The 27,819-nt window shown below is 40.3% G+C and overlaps 2 long non-coding RNA genes across 2 annotated transcripts in view; one reads left to right on the top strand and one right to left on the bottom strand.

Annotated features, from left to right (window-relative positions):
- LOC127367493 (uncharacterized) overlaps window positions 1-27,819 on the top strand; it is a 53,092-nt gene that overhangs the window by 15,393 nt on the left and 9,880 nt on the right. The window lies entirely within an intron of this gene.
- Window positions 2,094-27,819, bottom strand: part of LOC127367485 (uncharacterized) — a 260,661-nt gene continuing 234,935 nt past the window's right edge. Inside the window, exon 2 of the long non-coding RNA XR_007885481.1 lies at window positions 2,094-2,242. This is a non-coding gene — a long non-coding RNA (uncharacterized LOC127367485). The remainder of the gene's footprint in view (window positions 2,243-27,819) is intronic.

The raw sequence follows: 27,819 nt of genomic DNA, 5'->3' as shown, positions 1-27,819 counted from the left end.
GTTTATGCATTTATATTGTGTTAGTTAATAATGAGTGGGGCGCATGATAAACGCCTATGTAAGCGCTGAAAATAATTGTTATTTTAATTATTGTCACAATTTGTTAGTGAATTTGAAAAAATAAAAAACAGGACATTTTAATATATTTGTTGGGACCTGGGACACCCAGCTTGAAACTGGGACAATCCCAGACAAACCAGGATGTCTGGTCACCACATTCTAAACCCTCCTTCAAAATGGAGGAAAGTGCTTTTTATGCTCTAGTCTAAGCACAAGCTGGTCAGTAACCATTTCCCCCATTATCTCAATCTCATTACTGCTGTGCTGTCTGTACTATATTTATGACTGCCAGTTGCACTCCCAGGTTTCAATATCGGAACAACCACTGCATGCTTCCACTCAGCCGGGATTAGCCCTTGTTTCCATACTGTAATATCAGAGACAACGTCTTCTCCAATGCCAAGTCATCCATGTGCTTGAATATCCCATATCCAAGGCCATCTCTCCGAGCGGTGGTATTATGCCCTCGCCTTATTGCATTCCTCAGCTCTCACATAAAAATTACACTGATCCCATCACTATTATCAGGGTTTATTTCAAGTTTATGTTCTTCACACACAACCATTTTTTCCCTCCTCAGCTGGCCCTCTTTACCCATATCACTAGTGCTGTGTACTCCTGACAAATAGGTTGACTTACAACTTCCTTCCATCAGAACAGGAATAGGCAGACCCCATTTGATGACTCATACTCCACACTTGGTTAACAGTTGTTTCAGTGTTTGTAACAGTGTTTCTGGACCTATAGTGCCACAAAGGCACTACTTACCAGTACTTGGACCAAGGCTCTGTACTTGGACCAATACTATTTACTTTATATATGCTCCCTTTAGGCAACATTATTAGAAATTACTCCATTAACTTTCACTGTTATGCAGATGATACGCAGTTATATCTATCAATCAAGCCCGATGAAATTAATCAATTATCTAAATTATAAACATGTCTTAATGACATAAAGTCCTGGATGAGCAGCAATTTTCTGATGTTAAACTAAAAACGAAATTCTTGTTCTTGGCTCCAACAATCTTAGAGACTCACTGTCTAAAGATATAGTTACTCTAGATGGCATTACCTTGGCCTCTAGCACCACAGTCAGGAGTTATCTTAGATCAGGACATGTCATTTAAATCCCACATAAAGCAAACCTCCAGGACTGCCTTCTTTCATTTACGTAATATTACAAAAATTAGACACATACTATCACAGACAGATGCAGAAAAACTAATCCATGCATTTGTTACTTCTAGGCTGGATTACTGCAACTCTTTATTATCATTTATTTATCTGCCCTAATAAATCCATTAAGACGCTCCAATTAATTCAGAACGCTGCAGCATGAGTACTGACAGGAACTAGAAAAAGAGATCACATCTCTCCTGTACTAGCTTCTCTGCATTGGCTCCCTGTAAAATGTAGAATAGAATTTAAAATCCTCCTCCTCACCTATAAAGCTCTTCATGGTCAGGCCCCTTCATATCTTAAAGAGCTCATACTACCCTATTACCCCTCTAGAACACTGCGTTCTCTGAATGCTGGGCTACTTGTGGTCCCTATAGTCTCTAAAAGTAGAACAGGAGCCAGAGCCTTCAGTTACCAAGCTCCTCTCCTGTGGAACCAGCTTCCAGTTGTGGTTCGGGAGGCAGACACCCTCACCACATTCAAGAGTAGGCTTAAGACGTTCCTCTTTGATAAAGCTTATAGTTAGGGCTGGATCAGGTGAGTCCTGAACCATCCCTTAGTTATGCTGCTATAGGCCTAGACTATCGGGGGATTTCCCATGGTGCACTGAGCTCCTCTCTTCCTCTCTCTTTCTGCACTCATTCATGTTCCATTAATGCATGTTACTAACTTCACTTCTTTCCCGGAGTTCTTGTGCTTTCTCGTCTCGTAGGTTCTTATTGATCCTGGTGGAGCCTCCTGCCATGGTCCTGCTTGACTGCCATTGCCAATACTGTTGTTGCTGTGCATCTCTCTCTCTCTCTCTCTCTCTCTCTCTCTCTCTCTCTCTCTCTCTCTCTCCAACTGGTCGAGACAGACGACCACCCACCTAGAGCCGGAGGATCTGTCCTAGGTTTCTGCCTTTTAACAGGCAGTTTTTCCTTGCCCTTGTCTCCAAGGTCTTGCTCATGGTGGTACTGTTGGGTCTCTGTAATTAATGTTATAAAGAGTTCGGTCTAGACCTGCTCTATTTGAAAAGTGTCCTGATTATCTCAGGACACTTTTCAAATAGTTATGAATTGGCGCTATACAAATAAAATTGAATTGAATTGAATTGAAAACCACATAAATCACCTGCTCATACCACTAGGGACTGCACTTTATCCTTATAATTCCAAGTAACTACTCTATGTCCAACTGGAGACAATTTATCACTGAGAATCTTCATGTTCATGAGTTCCATATTTCTATCACCACACACACTTTAGTTCTGATATTATGTTGATTATCTTCTACTGGATTTCCTCTGCACGTCCTCCTCCAAGTATTTTGATCATTATGTAAACAAATTCCAGTATTACGAAATTCAGAGTTGGTTTCAGATGTGTCTTCTGTACACATATTAACCACAAACCTCTTTAACTCTTCACTACCAAACTCTGGGCTGTGCGAGTACAACCATGCCAACTGAACAAATCCTGTTAAATGTAGGTAATAGCATTAGACCAAGCTAGCTACTTAGCTATAGCCACAATAGGTAGATATTCCGTTCTGTGTGTGGTTTTAACAACTTTTTTAAATCTGATTTTAGGCAAGGTGGGGTCTCTATTATATTTGGGCACAGCCAGTGCCAAACAGTGCACGCTTCATGTCTTCTTTAATCATCAAAAGTCTTTTCCTGACAGGATTTTACAGTAATGTGAAACATCTGCAGAAAGTGCTTAGGTTTTTTTGACTGTTATTTGGTAAAATAATTGTGCTAGCTTTCACTTATCACAGGCTAACAGCAGCAGAGGGATGAGTATGGCTCTGTTGTACTGATGAAAGTAGTGCTGTTGAAATGTGAAACAGCCTGAATTTGCCATGTGAAACATTGTTGTTCAGGTCTTTGATTATTCTTTCAGCCTCAGTTGCAACTCAATACATTTTCATTAAATGGTAAATGGACTGTACACGCACTGTACGCACTGAACACAAACAGGTTTACAGTATTTGTGTGCCACACTCACCCATCCACACACATTTATACACTGATGGCATTGGCTGCCATGCAAGGGCCAAGTGCTCATCAGAAAGGAATACACAACTAATCATTCATACACAAACACACACACACACACACACACACACACACACACACACACACACAGCATCGGGAGCAGTAATTTGGGGTTCAGTATCTTGCTCAAGGACACAGATATTCAGCAACAGGAGCTGGAGATTGAAACGCCAACCTTTCGATTAGAGCAGCGGTTCTCAAACTGGGGTCCCCGGACCCCAGGGGGTCCGCGAGCCATAGCTTGGGGGTCCACGAAATAATTTGCAATAAATTATTAAAGTTATGCCGTATCATTAAAAATTGCATAAGTACACATGGGAACCACTGCGCCAATAAAACAAAAATACTGATCCAATTACTCCCGCTTACGTTAGCTTTGGGCCAATCAAAACTCCCAAAGGATTGTAACGCTGAAACCTAGGACTTTGCTCGGACGCACTAGCGTACACCTCCTGCTGATGTTAAGACCGTCCACTTCATCAAGTGATGTGAAGCCCAAACCAGCTAAACTGAGAAGATATGTCGACAGTTATCTCGTGCTTGGGTTTATTCAGAACAGAGACGGTAAGAGCACCAGCGGGTCTAAAGGTAGTCATAAACAGTATCTTTATGTTGACATTCCCTTTTCAGAGTTTCACATTCTCTTGTGATAGATGGACAGAAGCTACCTCATAAACTGTTGATTTTTCAGGTTAGAGACAACCAGTAGTAAAGGTTTGTAATGTCCATATTTATAGTCATTTGAAAATATGTCATCCTTATAAGGCTCGAATGGCCCTACCATGTAAATATTTGTTCCTTTCCTCGAGAATGTGTTGATTTTTCATTTGTTGGTTTTATTTAACCCCTCAAGGCGTTTTAGCCATGAAACTTTGCCAGTCTTGTTACTGTTCATTTTCTGAAAGCTTTAAGATCTGTTACTTGGAAAATTAGAAATCCTGTGAGGTCAAAATGTAATCTGAATAAAAATAACCCTGTGTTTAAAAGTATAGAAATGGTATTAACATTTATTCAAATTTAATTTGTTTAAGTTCATTTCTATGAAACTCGCCTTAAATATTTAGGTTGAAAAGTTTAAAATATAAATAACTCCTATGGCATCTAGGAGTACAAATGTCAGTAAACATATGTTTAATCAGCATGAGGAATATAAGGGGGTCCTTGGAAAATGTTCTCCCCTGTAAAGGGTTCTTGGCCCCAAAAAGTTTGAGAACCCCTGGATTAGAGGATGACACGCGCTACCTCTGAGTCACAGTCACAGCAATACTTAATAATAATTAATCCCCCTTTTGTTTCTTAAAGGTCCAGTGTGTAACAAGTAGGTTTTATTAGTGTTTAATCACCTGAGAATCATTGTGTTTTTGTTACCTTAGAATGAGCCGTTTTTATCTACAGAGGGAGTCTGCCATGTTTAACCAAACACTGATTCTACATAGGGCCTTTCACTGTAGTTTCTCCTTTGCGCTTGGTTAAGTTTGTGCATTTCTGACTCAGTGAATGAATGAATTATATGTGAAGCCAATGGAACTTATTCACATAAACACATGAAATAATAACATATTGGTGACAAGGACAATCTCAGATTATCGATCTTGTGTTTTACTGTAAGGGTATAGCGACAGTTTGCTCAAAGAATCTCTGTGACTGTCTCTATCAGTCTCCATCACTCCAGACATGCCAGCACAACACCCTCTGCAGTATCTCGGTCAAAACACCCACCTAGTTTGAAACAGATTGGGTCAGTTGTCTGGAGCAGGTGGATAAATATGCCCATTAAGAGCAAGCCCACTATCAGCACAGCTCAGGGAGTATACAGGGTCCAGATGCCTATCTGTAGTGATGCACACTGTGATACAGCTGCTCTTAAAAAAACAGACTCTACTTTTCCAGAGCAGCCTCTTTGACGCTGTATAGGAATCACAACTGCATCTCCTGTTGCACAACGATCATCCACTTAAGCCACAAAGCCCCAGTGTTGTAGATCCAGCCAGGATTTCAGCTCCACCAGTGTCACGCACATCAGAAGAATGGGACCCCCACTCCTCAGACCCTGACCTCCACTAAATGAAAAACATGTACACTGTACTGTCATGCATGCTTCAACATAATGATAGGATCATGCAGTTTTATTCATTCTTTAAGTGTGTTTAGTCTCTATAATCAGCAGCTTTGTGAACATGGACAGCACACATTGGTGATTAATCAGTTGGAGCTAAAGCTCACTTGTGTACCTGAGGAACATTAGAGACTAGAGAGTCGCTGTGAGATTTTAGAATGCCTGAATACTCAATCTGGTAGAGGATTTGTTTCCCCTCTTGCTTATTCAGAAATAGGTTTGTGAAAATCTCTAACTGACTGCACCAGATGGTTTGTTACACAGGACCGTCTAAGAAGCTGTCGTTAAAAACTATTTGGAAAAGGGCAGGCACTTTTAAAAACTACTCTTCAGGTGATTGGATCCAAAAAAGGCAAGCTGGATTCTCAGATGATCTTGCGAGTCCAGCTGCCTCGCAAGGTTACCTGTTCAATCGAGTCTGAATCTTTTCCCTGCCAGCAATCCTCAATAAGCTCCTTTTTGGAAACATGGATCAAGGTCCATCCTCTTGGTTCAAGGAGTTGTGTACTATTTTTATTGATGATAAAAAACCTGAAATTTATTATAGATATTAAAAATTGGGAATATGATCCAAATTCCTGAGTGATTACGCTCTGATTGCAAATCAAAAGTTTGTAATATGTAATATCTTGTGGATGGCTCACAGAAGAAACAGGATAATTACTCCTAATAGTTTAGGAACATGCGTCTTTTTAGTTGTCTTCAGAATACAATTGATTATTCTCCTTTAGTCTCAGACTATAATCAGATAGTTATTTAAAAAAAAAAAATATATATATATATATATATATATATATATATAGATCTAAATGCTCCATGTATTTGTTATTCATGACTAGCAAAAAGAGTTGACTGATGAATTCCAGTTGTGACATGTGGAAACAATATGATGCATATACTGTCACTGGTATGGAGAAGAATTAGACTGACACATCAGACCTATATTACCCTTTTATGGCAGCATTTGACAGATTTTCCTTCCATACCATTGCAAATAACCTATTATTTTTTCTATTAAAACCACTTTTTTTTTTACCGTATATGTCACAGGTTTCTTTACGCTCTAGTTAAACAAGTTGGCAGAGTCAGAAGTTCAATAAGGCAGTTTATTAACGCAGGCAGTTTTGGTAAAAAACAAACAGAAAAAAAGATGGGGGTGATGAAAGGGCACAGTCTTTTAAAAGAGACTTTACCAGGGGTCCAAAAGCTGTCCAGCCAGTCTTCACTTCTCCTTGACTGCAGGTAAGACTAAGTTCGGCCAGCACATCCTTTGCTGCTCCTGTTTCTTCTCTGCTGTGTCTGTTGGATTTCCCCCAGCCCTCATCCTGCTCTGCTTCCTCCTTCTTATCTATTTGGGAAGGTGATCAGTACTTGCAGGTGTGCCAGGTTGCTGCAGGGGGAGGTCCTTCAGCCACACTGAAGAGAGAGACACTTCAAAACAGTGATTCACACACTCACACACACACACACACACACACACACACACACACACACACACACACACACACACACACACACACAATTAAGAATAAATTAATACCGTGCAAAACACAAAAAAAGGTCTCTCCTGGTGACTTTGTGACACATACTCAAATGATCAAAGAATACCATACAACAGGGAAGATCGCTTGTTTCTTCATGTTTCTACTAGAGAGCAAAGCCTGTCAACAGTTTTCAAACATAATTTTATATGGAATCTGAGTATCTCTTGGCACAACTAACTACTGTTATTCCTCCACCCATGGATGCATTTAGATGTTCTTCACCCTGTGAACTCTGACCCTATCAAATACATGTCCACAGGAAAGGTTCTTATTTTTTCCTTCAGCAGCTAATAACAACGTCATTGTTCCCAATCTAAAGAATGGATAAACCAAAGAGAAGGTCTAGTTTATTATTAAAATTTTGCAACAGGCATGTAGACTTTTAATTAGTCAGTAAGAAGCTCATATTTCTGATCTAATAGGGACCTGTTTTAAACAGAATTTCAGTTGTTTTGTCTTGTTTTTAAATCTATAATTTAAAGTAGCCATTAGACCTGTCATGTTTTTTTTTTTTTTTTTTTTTTGGACTGCTTATCTGATTTCGACCCTTGCCTACCTGGCCATCCCATAAGGCTTTTTTTTTTTGTAAATAAATCTTTTTAACTGTACAGCTCAGCCTCTATCTGTCTTTACATTTTGGGTCTAATCCCTTGTACTCCTCATTACCCTGTTGACAAATTACGACAAAACCATCATGATGTTATTGCAGCAAAATCTGTTTGTTTTTTTTGGGTTTATACTGCTGTAGTTAAAGTGTTAAATGGTTCACATACTTGCAAAAATATAGACAAATAATCCCACAGGCATATAGCTTGGCATTACTTATGACATGAAGCAAGATTGGAAGTTTGGAAAGGGTCGGAGGTAGTGAAATGCTGGCCTCACATTAATTACACATTGCTCCTTAGAGAAATAGGCTGTTTTTGCAGTAGATGGAGCACCCATGTAATTATGTTAATTATCATGCCATGAGAGGTAGAAGAATTCCAGTTTCACATCAACGGCAAAATTACAAGGACAAGCTAGAGTTACTTTCATCTCACAGATGAGACAGGAGAGACAGTCCTAGCACAAAGTTTATCCAGAAGAGAATCAAGTCAGGGTGCATAAACTGTGTTTTATAGTTCAATTTATAGTTGATGGATTTAATGGATTTTATTATTTTTTTTATTGAATGAGTTCAGTTTAATAGCATGTTTGGAGGTTAAGCTGAAAATAGAATTGTGCAACACCCCTACCTTGTTTAGTGGTCCAATCAACATGAGTATTGATAAGAAAACATTTGGTTTTCAGCCATGTTTCACATAAAACATCACATGCAGATTATGATGATATGATATATTATTAAGAATCATTTATCACCAGTGTTTGGCAGTAAGACATAACTAGTAATAACATTAAAGTAATTTTACTTTCCACTGTAACTACAAGTGTCACTTATTACTAATAAATTTCAGTTATAATATTACATTTACCCCCCAAAAACTGAAAACACAAGTGCATTACAATCTTGCCTCCCGACTGATCTGAAATCCAACAGTTCAATTACATCCCTGGATTTTTTTTTTTTCGTAATTGTGCATATCACTAACAGGAAGCTAGCTTGGAAGATTAAAACACTGACATTCAGTATTTCCATTACTTAGATTTTTAACATACAAAACTGGATTTTAACAAATAAGAAACAAATAACTACCGAAGCTTGTTATTGAATATGTGGCGGAAAATGTTTGATTCTGTCTTTCCGACGGAGGTCTTACTGGGGTCTTCCCAGGAAAAAATCATTTGCAAGATAGACTGTCTCTAAATAACATAAGTTGGTTAAAAGTCTCATCAGTTTGAGTCAGGTGTGCTGTTCATCTAGCCTGTAGCTTTTATGGATTTATAGGCTGCAGATCCAACTGCTACTCTCGATCCTTAGCTGTGTTACACGGCGATTACCTGACACACAGAGGCGAACATGTGAAGTCTGAAATTTGGGGAGAAAGAACATAATTACCAATTTTAGCAGAAAAATAATATAACTAGTAGTGTAACTAATTACTTTGGGCTGGGAGTAATAATTAAAGTAATATTATTACTTTTTAAAAGAGTAAAAAGTAATAAATTAAATGTTTTGAGTAACTAGCCCAACACTGATTAATCTAATAGTAAAAACCAAATGTGGGGTTGCAGCTTTGAGTAATAGACCAATCAGTAGAGCTACTAGCAAATTATGTATTAATTCTAGATTTTACGATTAGAACAAGATTTTGGTGGCCTGCACGAGCAACGATGAAGGGATAAAGTAGTGATTCATTTGACATTTGGTTTTATTTATGTCCACACTAAAATTGAGTTTGAATGCAGTCAAAGCCCTGTGAAGAACATGTGAAGTGACTGTACTGTCAGTGTCTACCTATAGCGGAGGATTGGCCTTTTCTTTTGCTCGGTAATCTGATTGTGGGAGGCCAGTCAACACAGTTCTTCCTGCTCTGGAGTGTCTGAATGAAGCACTTTAACTGTTACATAACAGTCTAGGAGAGAAAATGTCTCATTCTCCAAACTGGGCTTTGCAGCCTGGAACAGCCTCAGACATTTAAGATCACACTTTAGTAATTCCTCTGTGGTGGTGCACAGCATAATGAAAGGATCACAGCAGACAGCCTGCAGTCATAGAACATCTAGTTCAAATCAAGCAGCTCCACTGTCTGTTTTATGTTGCTGTGGGTGTTTCTGGTAACTGGCAACTGTAGAATTTGATTTGTGATGGTATTCTGCAGAGACCTCAGAGTTGTGCAAGTTCACCCTGAACAAGATGAACTAGTTCAAGTTCATAGTTCACAATTTAGAACAGTCCCAAAAAAGAACGGTACATGTTAGTTTCTTCTGTTTGTTTGTTTTTAAAATGAGCTACTTTACAAAATGCTGTGAGTTTGTCTCAGGTGGAGGAACATTGTGGCTGTTGGCATATGTTCTTACACTTTGCTAATGATTTCTCATTTTTATCACTCACTTGATGAGATGCCTGTCCATCGTTACCTCTGTGCACTGATGCCATTGCTCCACTTAAAAAAAAGTGAAACTTATTGTTCTTAATTTTTAAATGTTCCACCTGGCATCATTTTGAGTTTTAATTCACTAGTAGCTCACTACTCGCAAACAGACACGTTCAGATCACCAAAAATATAAGAGTTCAATTAACTTTTAGTGTTAAAAACAGTTCCCCTAACAGCCACATGAAGCTGGTTCCAGCAGTGAGTCAGTCTCCATAAGGCCCCATATTAAAATGCCCTTTACAGCAGTAATAAACATGTTTACAGCCTGGTACAAAATACGGTTGTAGTCTCTATGAGCACCCGGGCACTCCAGTGGTCATAATGTTCTGCAGCCCCATACCAACAAACTGTGATGCACCATGTGTTCTTACACCTCTCTATCAGAACCAGCATTAACTTCGTAAGCAGTTTGAGCTACAGTAGCACAATAATTTGGCCCTTGTCAATGCTCAAATCCTAACGTTGCCCATTTTTCCTGCTTCTAACACATCAACTTTGAGGACAAAATGTTCACTTGCTGCCTAATATAACCCACCCACTGATAGGAGCCATGATAACCAGATAATCAGTGGTATTCTCTTCACCAGTCAGTGCTCATAATATTATGGCTCATCAGTGTAGCCAACCACACTGAGCTCCTGTTCTTCAGAGACTACATCACAGTGACTATGTCAATTCTTAATTATACAGTCTATGGTTCATGCACAACACTGTTTATATTTGGAATTAGGATACATTTTAAGTAAATCATTTATATGTTTAACACTTGTGAATTTGCTTAATTTGATGTGGTCTGGCAACATGGGCAGAGCTGTTGTCAAATTCCCAAATTTCCTAGAGTGGCTCTTTTTTTGGTCTGCTGTGATATAAATTGAATATCTTTGGGTTTTAAAGAAGTAGCCTGACAAAACAAGACATTTTGTCTGCTTGTGCTCTGGGAAATTGTGGCATTTTTCTACTATACTGTTAATCGATTAATTAATCAGTCAATTGCAGCCCTAGTCAGTTTACAGTTTAAATGGGATTATAGTTATATATAATATAGAATATAGTATCAGTTAACAAAATTTGAGGCACAGCGGAAGCGACTTACAAGAAATCCCAAAATCAAGCTTGCATGGCATGTAAGTAGCACACCGAAATTGTGAATCTTGAATTGGTCGGATGTGGTTAGGGTTAGGGCTTCCAATCACAGGTGCCAAGAAGGAGGATGAATCCATCCATGTAAGCAAAAGTATTAGAAAAATGATTTGTTAATGTGGAGGTGGCGCCCCAACATGCCTAAGCACACAGATCTGCAGCAGCCTTTGCAGCAGCCTCCAATGCATTGCTGGGAGAAATGCTGGGGGAGATCGCTGCGATGCACTGCAAGCAAGTGGCTATGAATAAGCAGCAACTGGAAGCACTCCACAATGAGGCTGGGCGACAGACACAGCTGTTGGAGAATCTGCTCCCCGATCGGGGGCTCAATCACCATCTCTTCCACCTACCTTATTCTCCTCACCTGCATAAAATGACAACGCTGATGACCTCAGACCGACAGCAAAGGTATGTGGCTGGCCGGTGGCGGAGTGGGACCTGCCAGCTTCTTCTCGGGGAGACTTCCAAGACATCAAGAGAGCTATCCTTGATCATATGGGTTTCTCCCTCGAAGTGTGTGCGGTGTTGGAGGCCAACATCACCCTAGCAGAGGAACATCTGGCTGTCCATAGCAGGGAACAGGTTCAAGAGGGTCGGCCCCCGCATCCCCCTGACCAATACTGGCACCCCGCAGAAAATCTACACCCCCACCTACACCTAAACAAAACATATTCACTTTGCCTTCCTCTCTTCCTTGCTCTAACCTTCCATTTGTTTTCTCTCCATCTCAGGGTCCAGCCGCTACAAGCATTGCTCTCGACCCACAGATGGTCCCCTTAGGCATCGGGGCAGGAGTGTTGGAGGTGTGGGCAGCCTGGACACTTCCGCAGGGAGTGCCCATTCACGGAAGTTGCTCAAGTGATCCAGGTTGCCCACCTGACACCATCACCCGGTTCAGGAGGGACATACAGCGTTCTGGTAGAGATTCAAGGTGATAGTGGATTCAGGCTGTATGTAGAAGTACCACTGGTTCCCACTCGAGCAGTGTGACAATACTCACCCAATGGCGGGGCACATGGGGTATGACAAAACACTAGACCAGACAATGGCCTGATTCTATTGGCTCAGCATTCGGGAAGATGTACACAATTAGTTGGAGCTTATGCAGTGTGTGGCAGCTGTGCTCAAGTCGCTGAGACAGGCTGGGCTCATTAGCAACCCGAAGAAGTGTGCAGTGTGCTATCCGTTGGGTGGTCGATGCTCTGTGTTACTACCTGGTGGGGCGCCCATTCACCCACTGTTTTGACCATTCTCCCCTCAAGTGGCTCTACCGCATGAAAGATGCCAACGCCAGGATCACTCAGTGGTATCTGGCTTTGCAGCCGTTTAAGTTCAGAATGATCCATAGACCACAGATGGAAGATGGCAGTGGCAGACTTTCTCCCCTGCTACCATGGGGAGGGGGGGAATAGAACTTGATGGTCTCAGCTGGTGCTCACTGAGTAATTGCTCTCTTTTCTAAATGCAATGCTGGACCTGAGATGGCTGCAACACACATACCTGAGAGGATTGGAGTCTTTGTGGACTGGAGAAGGGTTAAAGAATCCTTGGAATTTGCTGAGGAAGCTAATTATTTGTGTTGATAGTGTTTGCAGCCAAAGAAGAGAATGCATTTCTGTTGGATAATTGATCTGTTATGCTTGGTTGTGTGCTGGGGGAATCCATAGTTGCAGAGAGACCTGCTACAGTTAATAACATCAGTGATAAAGAGTCAGAGTCATTTTTAACATGAGAGAATTGTGTATAGAAGAATAACAGCTGATGACATGTTTCTGCTCACACAACAACATGTGATCATTTTAAAAACCTTGCTAAATTTATTCCCGAACAAGCTTTTTATAAACACCCCCTTCTGTGTGTGTGAATACCCCTCCTGAAGGAATAGTTAGTGCTGGTGTGTAGTGTACACTGTGCTGAGTGAGCTCATTGTGTATATTGTGTATGTATGTGTATATCATATAAATGTGGGTGGAACAGTTTGTGAGAACCTATTGGTTCTGGTTGATTTAAAGAGGAGCTGAAGCATTAACACTTCACTGGAGATAAGGGGCCCAGCCCAAACCCTGAAAAACAGCCCCATACCATTATCCCTCCTCCACCAAACTTCACAGTTGGCACAATGCAGTCAGGCAGATAACGTTTCCCCCGCATCCGCCAAACCCAGACTCAACCATCTGACAGCCAAACAGAGATGCGTGATTTGTCACTCCACAGAACACATTTCCACAGTCCAGTGACGATGTGCTTTACACCACTCCATCCAACGCTTGGCATTGGACTTGGTAAGGCTTGAGTATAAAAATTAACATGATCATTAGTTGCAATATTTTAGTAGGTCTATAGCAGTTATCTGAGTAGTCACATCATATCTACACCTTCTTTTGATTTGAGTTGTGCAACAGTATTGTTTTGCTATGTGACAGAAAGAAATTACAGTGAGTCAAATCCAGCCTCCCTCAGCTGTTTGTACTCTGATGTACTCTACTGCTTGTCTTCTGCTTTTGCCAGTATTTCTCCCAAAGAGACTCCAACTACAACAGATACGGGCAACACAGAGAGAAAGAAATAAACAATAGACTTAGTTTTTCAGGTTCGCAAACATTTCTTTTGAGTTTATCAAGCAGTTTTCTCAACCCACACAGGAGCAATTTAACCTTCAACTGCATGTACAGCATGACAATGAACAACATGTCTAGTTTCACAAAAGACAGAAGGAAACAAAATTGCAATAATTTTATAGACCTATTTTGTGATTTAAATTTCTCTTCCAAACTTTGAAATGATAACCCTGATGTCATCAGTTATCTCAGGTTGGACTGGGAATTAAATGTTTGAACAGAAAGCCAAGGTTACAAGCTGGGGGCTGTTTCACATCAACAGAATTAAGAAGTCCAGCATAACCAAAAGGATCTAGTCTAGTCAGAGCCTCCTGGCTTCATAGGGTTCACGTAGGTCAAGCCAGGCAGGAAGCGTGACTAGGCGTAGCCAGGTGTAAGTAATTTGGATGAATGCGTGTTCACAGCTTTCTTAAAAAGACCACAAGCGGGATCACGGATTTACTGATGCAGAAATTCAAGCAACATGCTTTACACCCACCGAACAGCTTCAATGGAAGCTTATGAAGAAGTCAAACACATTATGTTAAAAAGGAAACACTTTACATTAATCATAAATCATTCTTACATGAACATTGATACTGTGGAAGGATTTTCTGTTCATGAGAACCTGAGGGGAGTTTTATCTTAATGTGTGTACAGTCCAGTGCAACAATAACATTAGGAGAACCTGTAACCCAAACTCAAGACTATTATTTATTTAAAGTAGGCTATGGAAAAAAAAAATTGTAATCTGTAATTAATGTTACTGCAAAGATGTGGTAATGAAGATGTGCAAAACTCCTTTCAGTACCAAATATACTTTTCTTATGGAGTGGCACATTTTTTTTTGCGCAGATTTTCAGTATCTCCTACTGCATATAAGAACATACCACTCACAAAATAAATCACAGAGTAATACAGACAATCTGTGGGATGGTCAGGGTGTAGCTCTGTGCTGTGCAGTGCTGCATTGTTGGATCGAGCAGGCTGGAAATCTGTATGGCTCATACAGGTCAAATGACACACTCTGACTGTCTGTCCCTAATGCCCGCACCAAAATGGTCAAAACTGGCTTTCATGTTCTCTGCCCCTGCAACCTGGAACCACTTCCAGACAGTTTTGCGGTTTGATTCCAATTAGAGCATTTAAAAACTTAGCAAAGGGTTTGGAGGCTAATAAAATTGCAACTCCTTCCTTAGCTAGATCTGTTTGCTCCTGCTTGTTTTCCTAGGCTTATAATACTGTGAGCTCACACTGTCTTCTTTTAATGTGTTTTAATGTCCAGTGTTTTCGTTACCTTAGAATGAGCTTTTTTATCTACCGATGCAGAGGGACGCCTTTCATGGAGTCCGCCATGTTTCTACAGTAGCCCAGAATTGACAAACCAAACCCTGGCTGTAAATAGGAGGTTGTCAAATATAAATGGGAGCGGTGTTCATTTAGTTGCAATCTGAAACTTCACGACTAGATGCCACTAAATCCTATACACTGGTCCTTTAACGTTTGGAGGCGTTTGTCACACGTCTGCATGGTCAGCATCTTCACAACTGGGAACAAGGAAGTGAGTTTGGTAATGTGTGGCTCAGTGTTTTGCGCAGGAAACTACAATGATTGGTGAAATTGTGGAAAAAAAATAGCAAGGCCGCTCAGATTTCCCAGGGAATTGAATTTGTTTCAATTGTTGCGATCGCAACATTGCAACCTCCTGCAGGGACATGCTATCAGATGCCAGGGACAGTTTCCTGCATCTGGACTACATCCATCCCTGTTCCAGAAACTGAAATTATTCTAGAATATAATAATAATAAATGGGAGTTTTGTAAAGTTGGGCAGCTGCCAGCTGTTTTTTGGATTGAAGGTTGCTGATGCTTGTGTTTGACAGGTTTGTAACACACTGTTTGTGTTTGTGAACATCTCCTCCCCTCGTCTCTTTCCCAGGAACTCATCTTGATTTCATTACACTGCTGGCATGGGAAACTAACAGGCTATGTAGGCCAGATGGTAGTGTGTGTGTGTGTGTGTGTGTGTGTGTGTGTGTGTGTGTGTGTGTGTGTGTGTGTGTGTGTGTAAATGTAGTAAATGTATGTACACAAGCACATAATGCTGTACATACATAATGTACAAGGTTATGTGTAATTTCACTCCACCTTGAATCAATCATATATATATAAATATATATACTACATATTTATTTTACACATGTGTACCATAAGTACACAATATTATGTTCTAGTATTTGAAGTCCAAAGGCCAAATGAAAATGACCTCACATAGCACCACAAAAGAGTTATATCTAATGTCATAATGGAAACAGCATATGTTTTTATTTAATTTTCTCACATTGTACATGTAACTGCAATAATGAATTGACAACACCTGGTGTTCCACTATGCTCTGAAGCGACTGGGACTTTTCCACAGCTGTGTTACTCTAGCTGTATCCCCATGAGCACTTCCTCCTCTGAGGTTTTAAAGACCAGTACTGATATTTTTGGAATGATGCTGTCTACAGTATCACTCATACATGCTGATATTTAGAGTCTTTAAAGATCTTCTCCAGACATGTATTAAGACATGAAATCATTAAAAGGGCATCTCCTCTTTCTCATAAAAAAATATTAATTTTGTTAATTTCTAAAGTTTTCCTGCTGGACAGGGTTCAGCCTTATGGCCTCGGGGCAGAAACTGTCTCTGATCCTTAAGGTCCTGCATTCAGACTCCTGTACTGTCTGCCAGACAGCAGGATTGTGAGGAGGTGGTTGGTGGAGTCTTAGATGATATTGAGGTTATAACCCATCCCACCTCACAGACTGAGGTCAGCAGATGAGGAAGTCTGAGAGTAAAGGCTAAAACTCACCACTATGGTGTATAATAGAATACACGTCAAGCAGTGCCCAGCACAGATAGGAAGCATCAAGTTCCAGTGCGTCAGTCTCCTGGAGCTGTTCCGGCTTGTGCCAACAGCAGATCTGCACTGATGACAAATAATGCTTGCATTACTACCTATAACAAAGCTGGTACAGATTTTGGTATTTTGTATGCATAACTTCCACATTGGTGGCGTATAGAGATGGATTCCATCTGCTTTTAAGCTTTCACTCTGAAGCTCATTGAGTCTCATGGCACAAAACTAATTATTACCAAGTATCGAAAAATGCCAACAGAGTCTCACTCCGCCACTATTTTCCACCAACATAACCGTCCCTAACACAGTCATTCCCTTCTTCTTTGCGTTAGACTAGACATATTGCTGCCATACTCTTTAGATTAAGGTTCCTTTGGCAGTTATTATAGTTTTTACATCGTCCAATACTGTACAGACATTTAGTTTTATTTCAACATTTTAGTCCAGTTATTCAGGTTGTTTGTTATTGAGTAAAGTGTGCAGAGTAAATCATTCGGCCCTCCAATCATACCCTCATACTCAAGCCCCTTCATTCCACCCTCTGATCCTGTTCATCCGTCCGTCCCAAACACTCATTCAACCCATCATTTCAGTATTAATTAGTAAGCAGTATTAAAAAAGTATTAGTACTAATTTGGATATATAAATGCTGTGGTGTTTGTTAATGAAGATACATATGGCATGGTCTGTTAGTGAAAACACAAAAAAGTTCAGACGTAATCATTGATGATGCTAGTATATTGGTCCAACCATTTGTCTTTTTTGCTTATTGTTTTAATGTAAACTCAGATATATATTTAGACTGTTTTTCTGCTGTTGATCTTCATCAGTTAACTTCAATAATTTCTTCAACAAAGCCATCAACCTGTCTATTAGACCCGATCCCAACTAGGCTGCTTAAAGAAGTTGTTCCCTTAATTGGCACTTCTTTACTGGATATGATTAATCTTTCCTTATTGTCAGGATATGTACCACAGTCCTTTAAAGTAGCTGTAATTAAACCCCTTCTTAAAAAGCCCACTCTTGACCCAGGGGTTTTAGCCAACTATAGACCGATTTCTAACCTCCCCTTCCTCTCTAAGATTCTGGAGAAAGTAGTCGCCAAACAGTTGTGTGACTTTCTACATAATAATAGTTTATTTGAGGATTTTCAGTCAGGATTTAGAGTTCATCATAGCACAGAGACAGCTCTGGTTAAAGTTAATAATGACCTTCTGATTGCTTCTGACAATGGACTTGTCTCTGTACTTGTATTATTAGATCTCAGTGCTGCATTTGACACCATTGACCATAATATTCTTTTACAGAGACTTGAGCATCAAATTGGCATTAACCCTTTAGGCGCCGGGTTTTATTTTTAAAAATACTAGATTTTGACATCTAAATTTCAGGAGGCTCTGGCTTGAAAGTGGTTCGACATAGAGACAAAGTGTAAATGAGACAAATATTGAGAATGACCTAAAGTTTATCTAGGGAGTACATTTCCCCATCTAATTTGCATATTATGACGTCATATGGCGACGGCCATATTGGATTATATAATTTCCAGGAAATACCTGATATTTTGAAAGAGAGTTGAACTTATTTCATCAGATTCACCCCCTCCATCCATTTGTTATGTTGTCCACATATCAAATGAACAGGTAAAAGTAAATTGTAAGCCAACAGTCGTAAACTAGAACTATTACTACCACAAAGCTCATGTAAACAGTAGGCGTTTTTTATGATTTTTATATTTACTTATGAAATGCAAAACATGTTGTTGATGATATTTCTTGATTGTGGTGAGTTTGTTACAGGGCATGTCCATGGCGTGGCGTCAAACTTTGATGTACCGCCAGAACACACAAAGTTACTATAACTTGAGTTTACATTGTCCAATCGGCTCCAAACTTCACATGTCTGATAAGAGTCCCACCTTGAACACATAGTGATAGCGCCACCTAGTGGCAACAGGAAGTAAGTGCTGCGCGGCGATTTTGAGCTGATTTACGTGACATTTACATGTCGTGGTTCCGCACGTGTTACGACAGCACGTGATGTGGCCACAGCACACCCCGACACGCGCTGGCTGCGAGGTCCCGTTCAACGCTGCTTGCAGCTTTAATTATTATTATTATTATTGTTGTTGTTGTTGTTATTATTATTATTATGATAATAATAATAATAACAGTAGGCGTCTTTTAGCTGCAGAGGCCTAATCTGTGCCCATCTATCCAGATAAAAGTTTGTAGTATTTGTAGAGTGTGGAACCTCTCATTGCAAGGCACAGTACAGAGACAATATGAACAATATTGAGACCCCACCACATAGCCTAACAAATGGACAGACACACCACTGCCGCATCGGATGGCTGTGCCACCGCCACGCATGGACGCACTGTGACAGACGCGGTAGAAAAAGTGAACACTAACGCTGGTCCCAGCGCTATTCTCACCACCCCCGCTACTTCTACCACATCCATAAGCTCCCTAACTGATACTACGAGTTCGTGTAGTACTCCCACCTATGTTGGGCAAAGGGTCGTGTGTTTGTGCTTGTGTGTTTTCCTCGCTCTGCCCGGCAGCGCCGGTGAAAAGACGCACCGTGACTAGAACGCTCACTAATCGACCGGCCGTCATCTCCCAAAGGTAGATTTTCCCCTTCAGAATCAGAGTCACTGAATAGGAGACCCATCACTTCCCTAAGCATCAACTTTTTGCTTGCCATTTCCGTTTATTTCGTCTCAATAACTCCTAAATCCAGCAATATCGCTTCAGCATAAATAGCCCCCTGGCACACTATTTCCGGTTTCTCACCCAACAGTTTGAACGGGACTTCCTCAAACATTTTGCATTGAAACATGACGTTTTTCTGAGCTAAGGTCTAAGTATGGGATGTCTGCCAACTAGTGGAGGGGAGTATGAACGAGATATAACACATTAGGAGAAAACAGCTGTTTGATTCAATCCTGTTGCAATTTTGCGACTTTGGAGCTTAAAGAGTTAAAGGAACTGCACTAAGCTGGTTTAAGTCATATTTATCAGATCGTTCGCAGTTTGTACATGTTAACGATGAATCTTCAATAAATTCTACAGTTAGTCATGGAGTTCCACAAGGTTCTGTACTTGGACCAATACTATTTACTTTATATATGCTCCCTTTAGGCAAAATTATTAGGAATCACTCCATTAACTTTCACTGTTATGCAGATGATACGCAGTTATATCTATCAATCAAGCCTGATGACATTAATCAATTTTCTAAATTACAAACATGTCTTAAGGACATAAAATCCTGGATGAGCTGCAATTTTCTGATGTTAAACTCAGACAAAAACGAAAAAATCCCAAAAATCTCTCACTGTCTAAAGATATAGTTACTCTAATTGGCATTACCTTGGCCTCTAGCACCATTGTCAGGAATCTTGGAGTTATCAGGATGTGTCATTTAATTCCCACATGAAGCAGACCTCCAGGACTGTCTTCTTTCATTTAGGTAATATTATAAACATTAGACACATCCTATCACAGACAGACGCGGAAAAACAAATCCATGCATTTGTTACTTCTAGGTTGGATTACTGCAACTCTTTATTATCAGGTTGCCCCAATTAGTCCATTAAAACGCTCCAATTAATTCAAAACACTGCAGCACGAGTACTGACAGGAACTAGAAAAAGAGAACACATCATATTGGGGGATTTCCCATGGTGCACTGAGCTCCTCTCTTCCTCTCTCTTTCTGCACTCATTCATGTCCCATTAATGCATGTTACTAACTTCACTTCGTCCCTGGAGTTCTTGTGCTTTCTCGTCTCGCAGGTTCTTATCGATCCTGGTGGAGCCTCCTGCCATGGTCCTGCTAGATTGCCATTGCCAATACTGTTGTTGCTGTGCACCTGTCTGTCTGTCTCTCTCTCTCTCTCTCTCTGTTTCTGTCTCTCTGTCTCTCTCTCTCTCTCTCTCTCTCTCCCTCTTTCTCTCTCACCCCAACTGGTCGAGACAGACGACCACCCACCTAGAGCCGAAGAATCTGTCCTAGGTTTCTGCCTTTTAACAGGCAGTTTTTCCTTGCCCTTGTCGCCAAGTGCTTGCTCATGGTGGTACTGTTGGGTCTCTGTTAATAATGTTATAAAAAGTTCAGTCTAGACCTGCTCTATTTGAAAAGTGTCCTGAGATAACTTCTGTTATGAATTGGCACTATACAAATAAAATTGAATTGAATTGAATTGTTTAAACCTCCCCCTGCAAGTAGTTACCGCAAATCGATGAACATCAGTGCAAATCCAGTTAAGTAACTCTGTTGAAAGGACATTTCTGCATATGTCAGCGACATGTCAGACTCACTCCATGTTTGGAAATTAAAAATCGATACAAACAGTTCTCTGATAATATGATGGTCTGAAGCAAACTAATAATGGAGGACAAAAAGAAGTGGGCACCGACTATGCTACATGTGTCCCATCTGATCTGATATCAGCAACGACTTTAAAATGAGCAGAGCTGGCGGGATTTTAATCTCCCTGCTTTCCTTCCTTTCTCTTCCCATGCTAAGAGGGCAAGGAAAGGAAACATCTGTATAACAGGTGAGTGTAGAGGACGGTTTGAATTTACAAAGCATGCTATCCAGTAACCTCGCTTTGGGACTTAATAGTCACAATAATTAAGCAGCATCAAAGAGGATGACCTTTTAAATTCAGAACAATAAAAAGCTCCCAAAGTTTTTCTCTGCCACAGGCTGTGTAAACTGGTCAGCTGACCGACTCTGATTCTCATTACTTGTGGGAACAGAAAAAGCTGGCCAACAAATGAACTATTCTCTAAAACTCCAGGTTGTTTCTTAAAAGGGTCAGCCCAATTCATGAAGGATGATGCCAATCATGTCTGAAGTTCCTAATTTTAACAAGATAGTGTAAAGTGCTGCCAACTCTGTGACCCCCAATTTCCACCGGACACGGCTGTGACAGGTTCCTGCTCTGCTGATCAACACTGTGGCACCAGACAGGAAATCAATCAATCAGAGCCAGGTCAAAGGAGATCTGAAGCGGAAAAACACAAAATTTGTATCCTTTTTGAGGACAAAATACAAAGGTAAACAACGTTGGGCTGGCAACACACTCTGAAGACATTATAAAGCCATGCCCGGTGGAATTTTGGTGTTACAGCCATAACGGACCCACTCCTGGACCCCTGCAGTTCGCCTACAGAGCCAACAGGTCTGTAGACGATGCAGTAAACATGGCCCTGCACTTCACCCTGCAGCATCTGGACTACCCAGGAACCTATGGCAGGAGCCTGTTTGTGGGCTTCAGCTCTGCTTTCAACACCATCATCCCAGCTCTGTTACAGGACAAGCTCACTGTGCCATCTGGTGACCTGGTGCAGCCAGAACAACCTGGAGCTAAATGCTCTGAAAACAGTGGAGATGGTTGTGGACTTCAGAAAGAACCCAGCCCCACCCATCCCCATCATCCTGTGTGACTCCCCAGGTGACTCTGTGGAGTCCTTCCGCTTCCTGGGTACCATCATTACCCAGGACTTCAAGTGGGAGCTGAACATCACTAAGAAAGCCCAGCAGAGGATGTACTTCCTGCGGCAGCTGGGGAAGTTTGACCTGCCAAAGACAATGATGGTGCACTTCTACACCGCCATCATCGAGTCCATCCTCAGTTCTTCCATCACCATCTGGTACGCTGTATCATTCGATCTACTGAGAAGGGGATCAGCTGCAATCTGCCATCCCTCCAGGACCTGTACTCCTCTAGGACCCTGAGGCATGCAGGCAAGATTGTGGCTGACCTTCTAACTCTTTGAAACACCTCCCTCTGGCAGGAGGCTGCGGTCCATCAGGACCAAAACCTCACGCCACAAAAACTGTTTCTTTCCGTCTGCAGCTGGCCTCATTAACAAGGCCCGGAACCCCCACTGACACTGACTCTTAAACCCACCCTGTATATATGCATTACACTAATGCGCTCCCGTTGGTTTTTATATCCTGCACATTGTAAATATCATTCTTGTACAGCTTTAGATCTTTCTATCTTTATTTATGTTTAAAAAGTACTTGATTTTTTGTGATTCTTATGCACCAATCCACCAAGGCAAATTTCTTGTATGTGTAAAAACTTACTTGGCCAAAAACCTGATTCTGATTCTGATTCTGATAAGTTCACATCTTTATGGTCATGTAGGTTCTTGCTAGTGGGTTCATTAAGGCTATGTATCACATGTGTAAGACATGATTGTCATTTAATATTTTGGACAGTCCATATGTGTGGGTAGTAAAGTCTAGTCTGAAGAGAGCAAAGAATGGCCTTGAGGAACTTTCTGAACAACTGTTGTGGTACATTTGCAGAATGTACACAACTTAAATGTACAAACAACTGGATTTTATACAGCTTGTTATCACTGGGTAATGTTAGGCTATCAATTAGCAATGTGAACAAGCCAAAGTATAACCCAAATAAATCCCTAATTTAAATCCAAAACAGAAACTCCCCTATTCACTGTAAGAAATCAGCAAATGTGAAATGACTGCGGCATGACATAAGAACGAACAGTGGAAATGAATAATGATGTTTGGTTGAACTGTGATTCCTAATCAACAGTCTGTTTATGAAAAGACAAAACTTAAATTACAATATAACAATATACCATTGCATTAAAAACCCTAGCACTAAAATGTCACCATTAAGAGGTATATACTGAAATTAGTTTAAGTGTTTCCAAAGTAACAAGCAGGCTTGCAGAACACCAATTTCTTTCTTTTTCCCTTAATCGATTGAAAATTCAACAGGTTGCCATTTGTGCTCTAATACTGCCATCTAGTGGGCACTTTGGTGGACACACATTAAATGAATATGTCAACTATGACACTGGTTCCCCACATTTTTCCTTAAAGGAACCCTTTTCTATCACTGAGTTAACTGACGACCCCTGTGTATGTGACATATTTTATGTATATTTCATATTATATTCAATGTGTAATAATAACAGTAGAGAACAACTGATAAACTGTACAATGAACACAAATAGTGAACACAATACCTGCAAGAAGTTTGTGTAAAACCAGTAATTTTTATACATTTTGAGCAGATTATTATTATTATTATTATTATTATTATTATTATTATTTATTTATTTATTTTTATTTTATTATTGTGTCCAGTGTGTGAAAGGGTGGTCATTTATCAGACCTGATTACAGTACAGTGTATCTGGAACTGGAGCTGAAGGGTTTATTCTGGCTTACCCAGAACAGTAAAGGAGAAAATGAGATGCTATGTTGTAACTCAGTTCAATTTCAATTCAATTAAATTTTATTTGTATAGCGCCAATTCATAACAGAAGTTATCTCAGGACACTTTTCAAATAGAGCAGGTCTAGACTGAACTCCATATAACATTTACAGAGACCGAACAGTACCACCATGAGCAAGCACTTGGCGACGGGAGCAAGGAAAAACTGCCTGTTAAGAGGCAGAAACCTAGGACAGATCCTCCGGCTCTAGGTGGGTGGTCGTCTGTCTCGAACCAGTTGGGGTGAGGAGAGAGAGAGAGAGAGAGAGAGAGAGAGAGAGAGTGAGACAATGACACTGCTCTACAAACAGTAATCAGAGAAACAACTAAAAGTCAAAGTAGATTGGAACGTTATCTTGCCTTTACAAGAGATTATGAATGAGCAGAATATCTCTCTACTGTCAGAGATAGAAAGCAGAGACAGATCCTAACCAAGTACAGGCTCAGTGACCACAAACTGGCAATCGAAACAGGAAGACAAAAAATCATGGCAACCAAAAGAAAACAGAAAATGTGGTCACTGTTCGACAGGTGAGGTTGAGACAGAGATGCACTTTCTCCTACAATGTACAAAATTAAATGATAAGAGAAAAATTTATTTGAACAAGTTCAGCTCTTTGGTACCAGATTTCAAAGAGCTGAAACGACCTCTCCAAATTAAAAATACTCCTCGGAGAAGGAGAGCGGGCACACCTTGCTGCCCAGTATGTATTAACATGCCACAACCTGAGGGACAGTGAGTGATCGAGGCAAACACACACACACACACACACACACACTGTATATAACTAATATAATGTTCATAATGTATATATCTTTCATATTGTGTATTGTCTGAATATTTCGACTGATTGTATTGTATTTTGATGCTTTTCTTTGGCAATATTGTTTTTTTTTAAAAAACTTCCATGCCAATAAAGCCCATTTTGAATTGAATTTGAATTGAATTGAATTGAGAGAGAGAGAGAAAGAGAAAGAGACAGAGACAGAGACAGACAGACAGACAGTTGCACAGCAACAACAGTAGCAACAACTACACCAATAGTAGTGACGCAAGCAAACACACACACACACACACACACACAGACATTGCTATCCAGGGACCCAATATTTCGCTCAACCAATCCGAGATAAAGTTCTGCATTTCGTAGGAACGAGTACACCATTGCTGTTTCTATTCAACCAACTAAATTATCTGTATTCATATCCATACTCTGAATGAACCCTAAACCAGACAAACCAGAGGTTGTATATGTATATAAATTGTGGGAATTTTATGTTTTTATTTTGATATGACAGGGGAAGATAGACAGGAAAGAGGGGAGAGAGGGGATGAAATGCAGCAAAGGGAAGTAGGTTGTAATTGAACCTAGGCTATTCCAGTAAGGACTATTTGTGCTATCCATTTGTCTGGTAAACCCCCAGCCCGAGTTGGAAAGTGTAAATCTCGCAGCTATCTCGCGACATTTCACCGAGACACACCCCCTTTTGGTCGGAATTTCAGCCGTCCAGCTCGGGGTACCTCACAGTACACCGAGGTAAACGAGGACGAGTGTACAACCCGAAAAACAAAGATTGCAGCGCCCATATTGAGATGTATTTTCTTTGTATTTGTACTACGTTGGTCGTTTTAATTTCGATTTCAAATGCTCTTACACACTTGTTTACATTGCTGCTTTAGTCCGGTCACCAATTTATGCATTGCACGGTGTTGCTGTGCGTGCAATACAATGTAAAGTTTTGTTTTCTAGCTAGTTTGCTAAATAGGCTAATGTAGCTAACAATAACACTAGCCTGCTACTGCCCCCGGTGGCTCGAGACAAACGCCACAGCACTTGTTGAAATTGAAATAGGCGAAAATGGCAAAATATTATTGAAATGTAAGACTTGCAATAACGGAATTACTTGAAATGTTAGTGTTTCTGTAGAAAAACATTATTATTATCTCACATTGAGCTTGTTTAGAAGAGCCACAAACTATAACGAGACAGCTGCTGCACTTCTTTCCGACTCGTAATGCCCAAAGACAACCTGGAACGCTATAAGTGGTACAAGCCAGGCAATTACGTTCTTGCAGCAGAGCACATCAGGCAGGGGATTTACGAGACAAATGGATAGCACCATATGGCTACATGGGGCGCACAAACCAGAGGTTGTTAATTTTAGCCTGGGCTGATCAGAAGTGGTTATATTTATTAAAATACTATTTACAGAATTGAGCATCAGAGCAATGTGTTTGATCATAAGAGTAAAGGAACTATTTACATAAGGGTTTTTTTTGTTTATAAAAGTAGCAATTTTACATTTTACTTGTTTGATACGCATAAAAAATAAATTATCCGTACCAGATACTGGTTGTAGCCGAGTACTCATTCAACCCTAATGTTTGGTCTTTGTTCATACTGATCATTTGCCTCCAGCTATTTCAGTTCTTCAAACACAAGTGCAGGAATATGTTACGGTTACAATTAAGACAGATGAAGTAAAGTATAATCAAAGATGTCAAGCTTTGTGCCTATATCAATGAGAATTACAGTTTAGATTTTACTTTTAATTAATTTAATTTAATAAATGAATAGAAATTAAAAAAGAACAAACTAAATGAAGGTTTGAGCTTGGCTCTGCAGTCTTCAGTCTGACCGGAGGGACACACCAACATTGTTTAACTGTCGGGTAGGTTCACCCTTCTCCTCCGTCCAGACTTCTTCTTCTCTTGACTGGTGAAGTCATCTCTCCTATGGAAGCCTCCTCGTCGGCCCTCTTCCTCTTCTTGAGGTGGTCAACCAGGGTCGAGCTGGACTACGACCCTGTGTTTTTCAGCAGTTCTAAAAAGAAAACAGGTGTTTATTTGTCACCAAGCTAATACTGGCCAAATACCTCAGCATTCAAGATCTAAACCTTTGTCTAAATTCATTCCCATCAAATAGCTTCAATGTCAAATCTTATTGAGCAATTCTGGGAAACATTTATTGATTTAAAATAATGTATCACTAGCATGTGTGTTGCCATAGATGACCTTACTTGTGACGCTGTGTTTCCACTCTTCATCACGGCTTCTCCTCCTCTTCCCTCCTGGGGAGCTGCTCTCTGAGGTTGTGCATGGATCAGCACTGTCCCTCTTTCTTTTGAGCAGCGGTGACTTTGGTGGGCTTGTTTTCTGACCTGCATCCACTCCGCCGTTTCTTTGCTGGGATGGTATCCGGGCTTCTGCGGAGATCAGAAAAAAGTTTGAATCTCTTGAATCTTAAAGAAACAGTTGGACAGTTTGGGAAATTGCCTTATTTGCTTTCTTGCTGAGAGTTTGATGAAAACTATTGGACACTGTCGAGCTGGGAGTTGATTAGCTTAGTATAAATACTATTGATCTAAAATATCAAATAATCAATACAAGGAGATATTTCAAACACATACCTGGTTCTGCACAATCATCACCATCACACGTTGGATGGAGCGGCTCTCTTATCTAGGAATATGGCAAAGTTTATTTCTAAAACCTGACAACCCAGAGTTGGGACCAGGAAGCAGAGCTGCTGTCTTGCACACTTCTCTACGCATCGATTAGAACAGTCACCTACCCAAAACCCCATAGAGACTGTGTCTGTCTCCCGACCACCTAAATTATTCAAAGAAATAAAAACAAGAGGAGTTAAACATAAAACCCTAATAAAAATTAAAACCAACTCCTCAGTAGCACAAAATAAAACAATGAAATGTGGACTGTTAAATATCAGGTCTCTGTCCTCTAAAGCTGTTTTAGTGAATGAATTAATATCAGATTATGATATTGATTTACTTTGTCTTACTGAGACCTGGTTGTCCCACTTGGAGTATGTTAGCCTAAATGAATCCACCCCCCCCAGTCATATTAATACTCACATTCCTAGAGGCACTGGCCGAGGAGGTGGAGTAGCAGCCATATATGAT

This window comes from Dicentrarchus labrax, unplaced genomic scaffold (assembly GCF_905237075.1).
Source record: "Dicentrarchus labrax unplaced genomic scaffold, dlabrax2021, whole genome shotgun sequence".
NCBI classification, from domain to species: domain Eukaryota; kingdom Metazoa; phylum Chordata; class Actinopteri; family Moronidae; genus Dicentrarchus; species Dicentrarchus labrax.
Note: the sequence above shows the minus strand (reverse complement) of the source record. Positions and strands in the feature narration are given on the sequence as shown.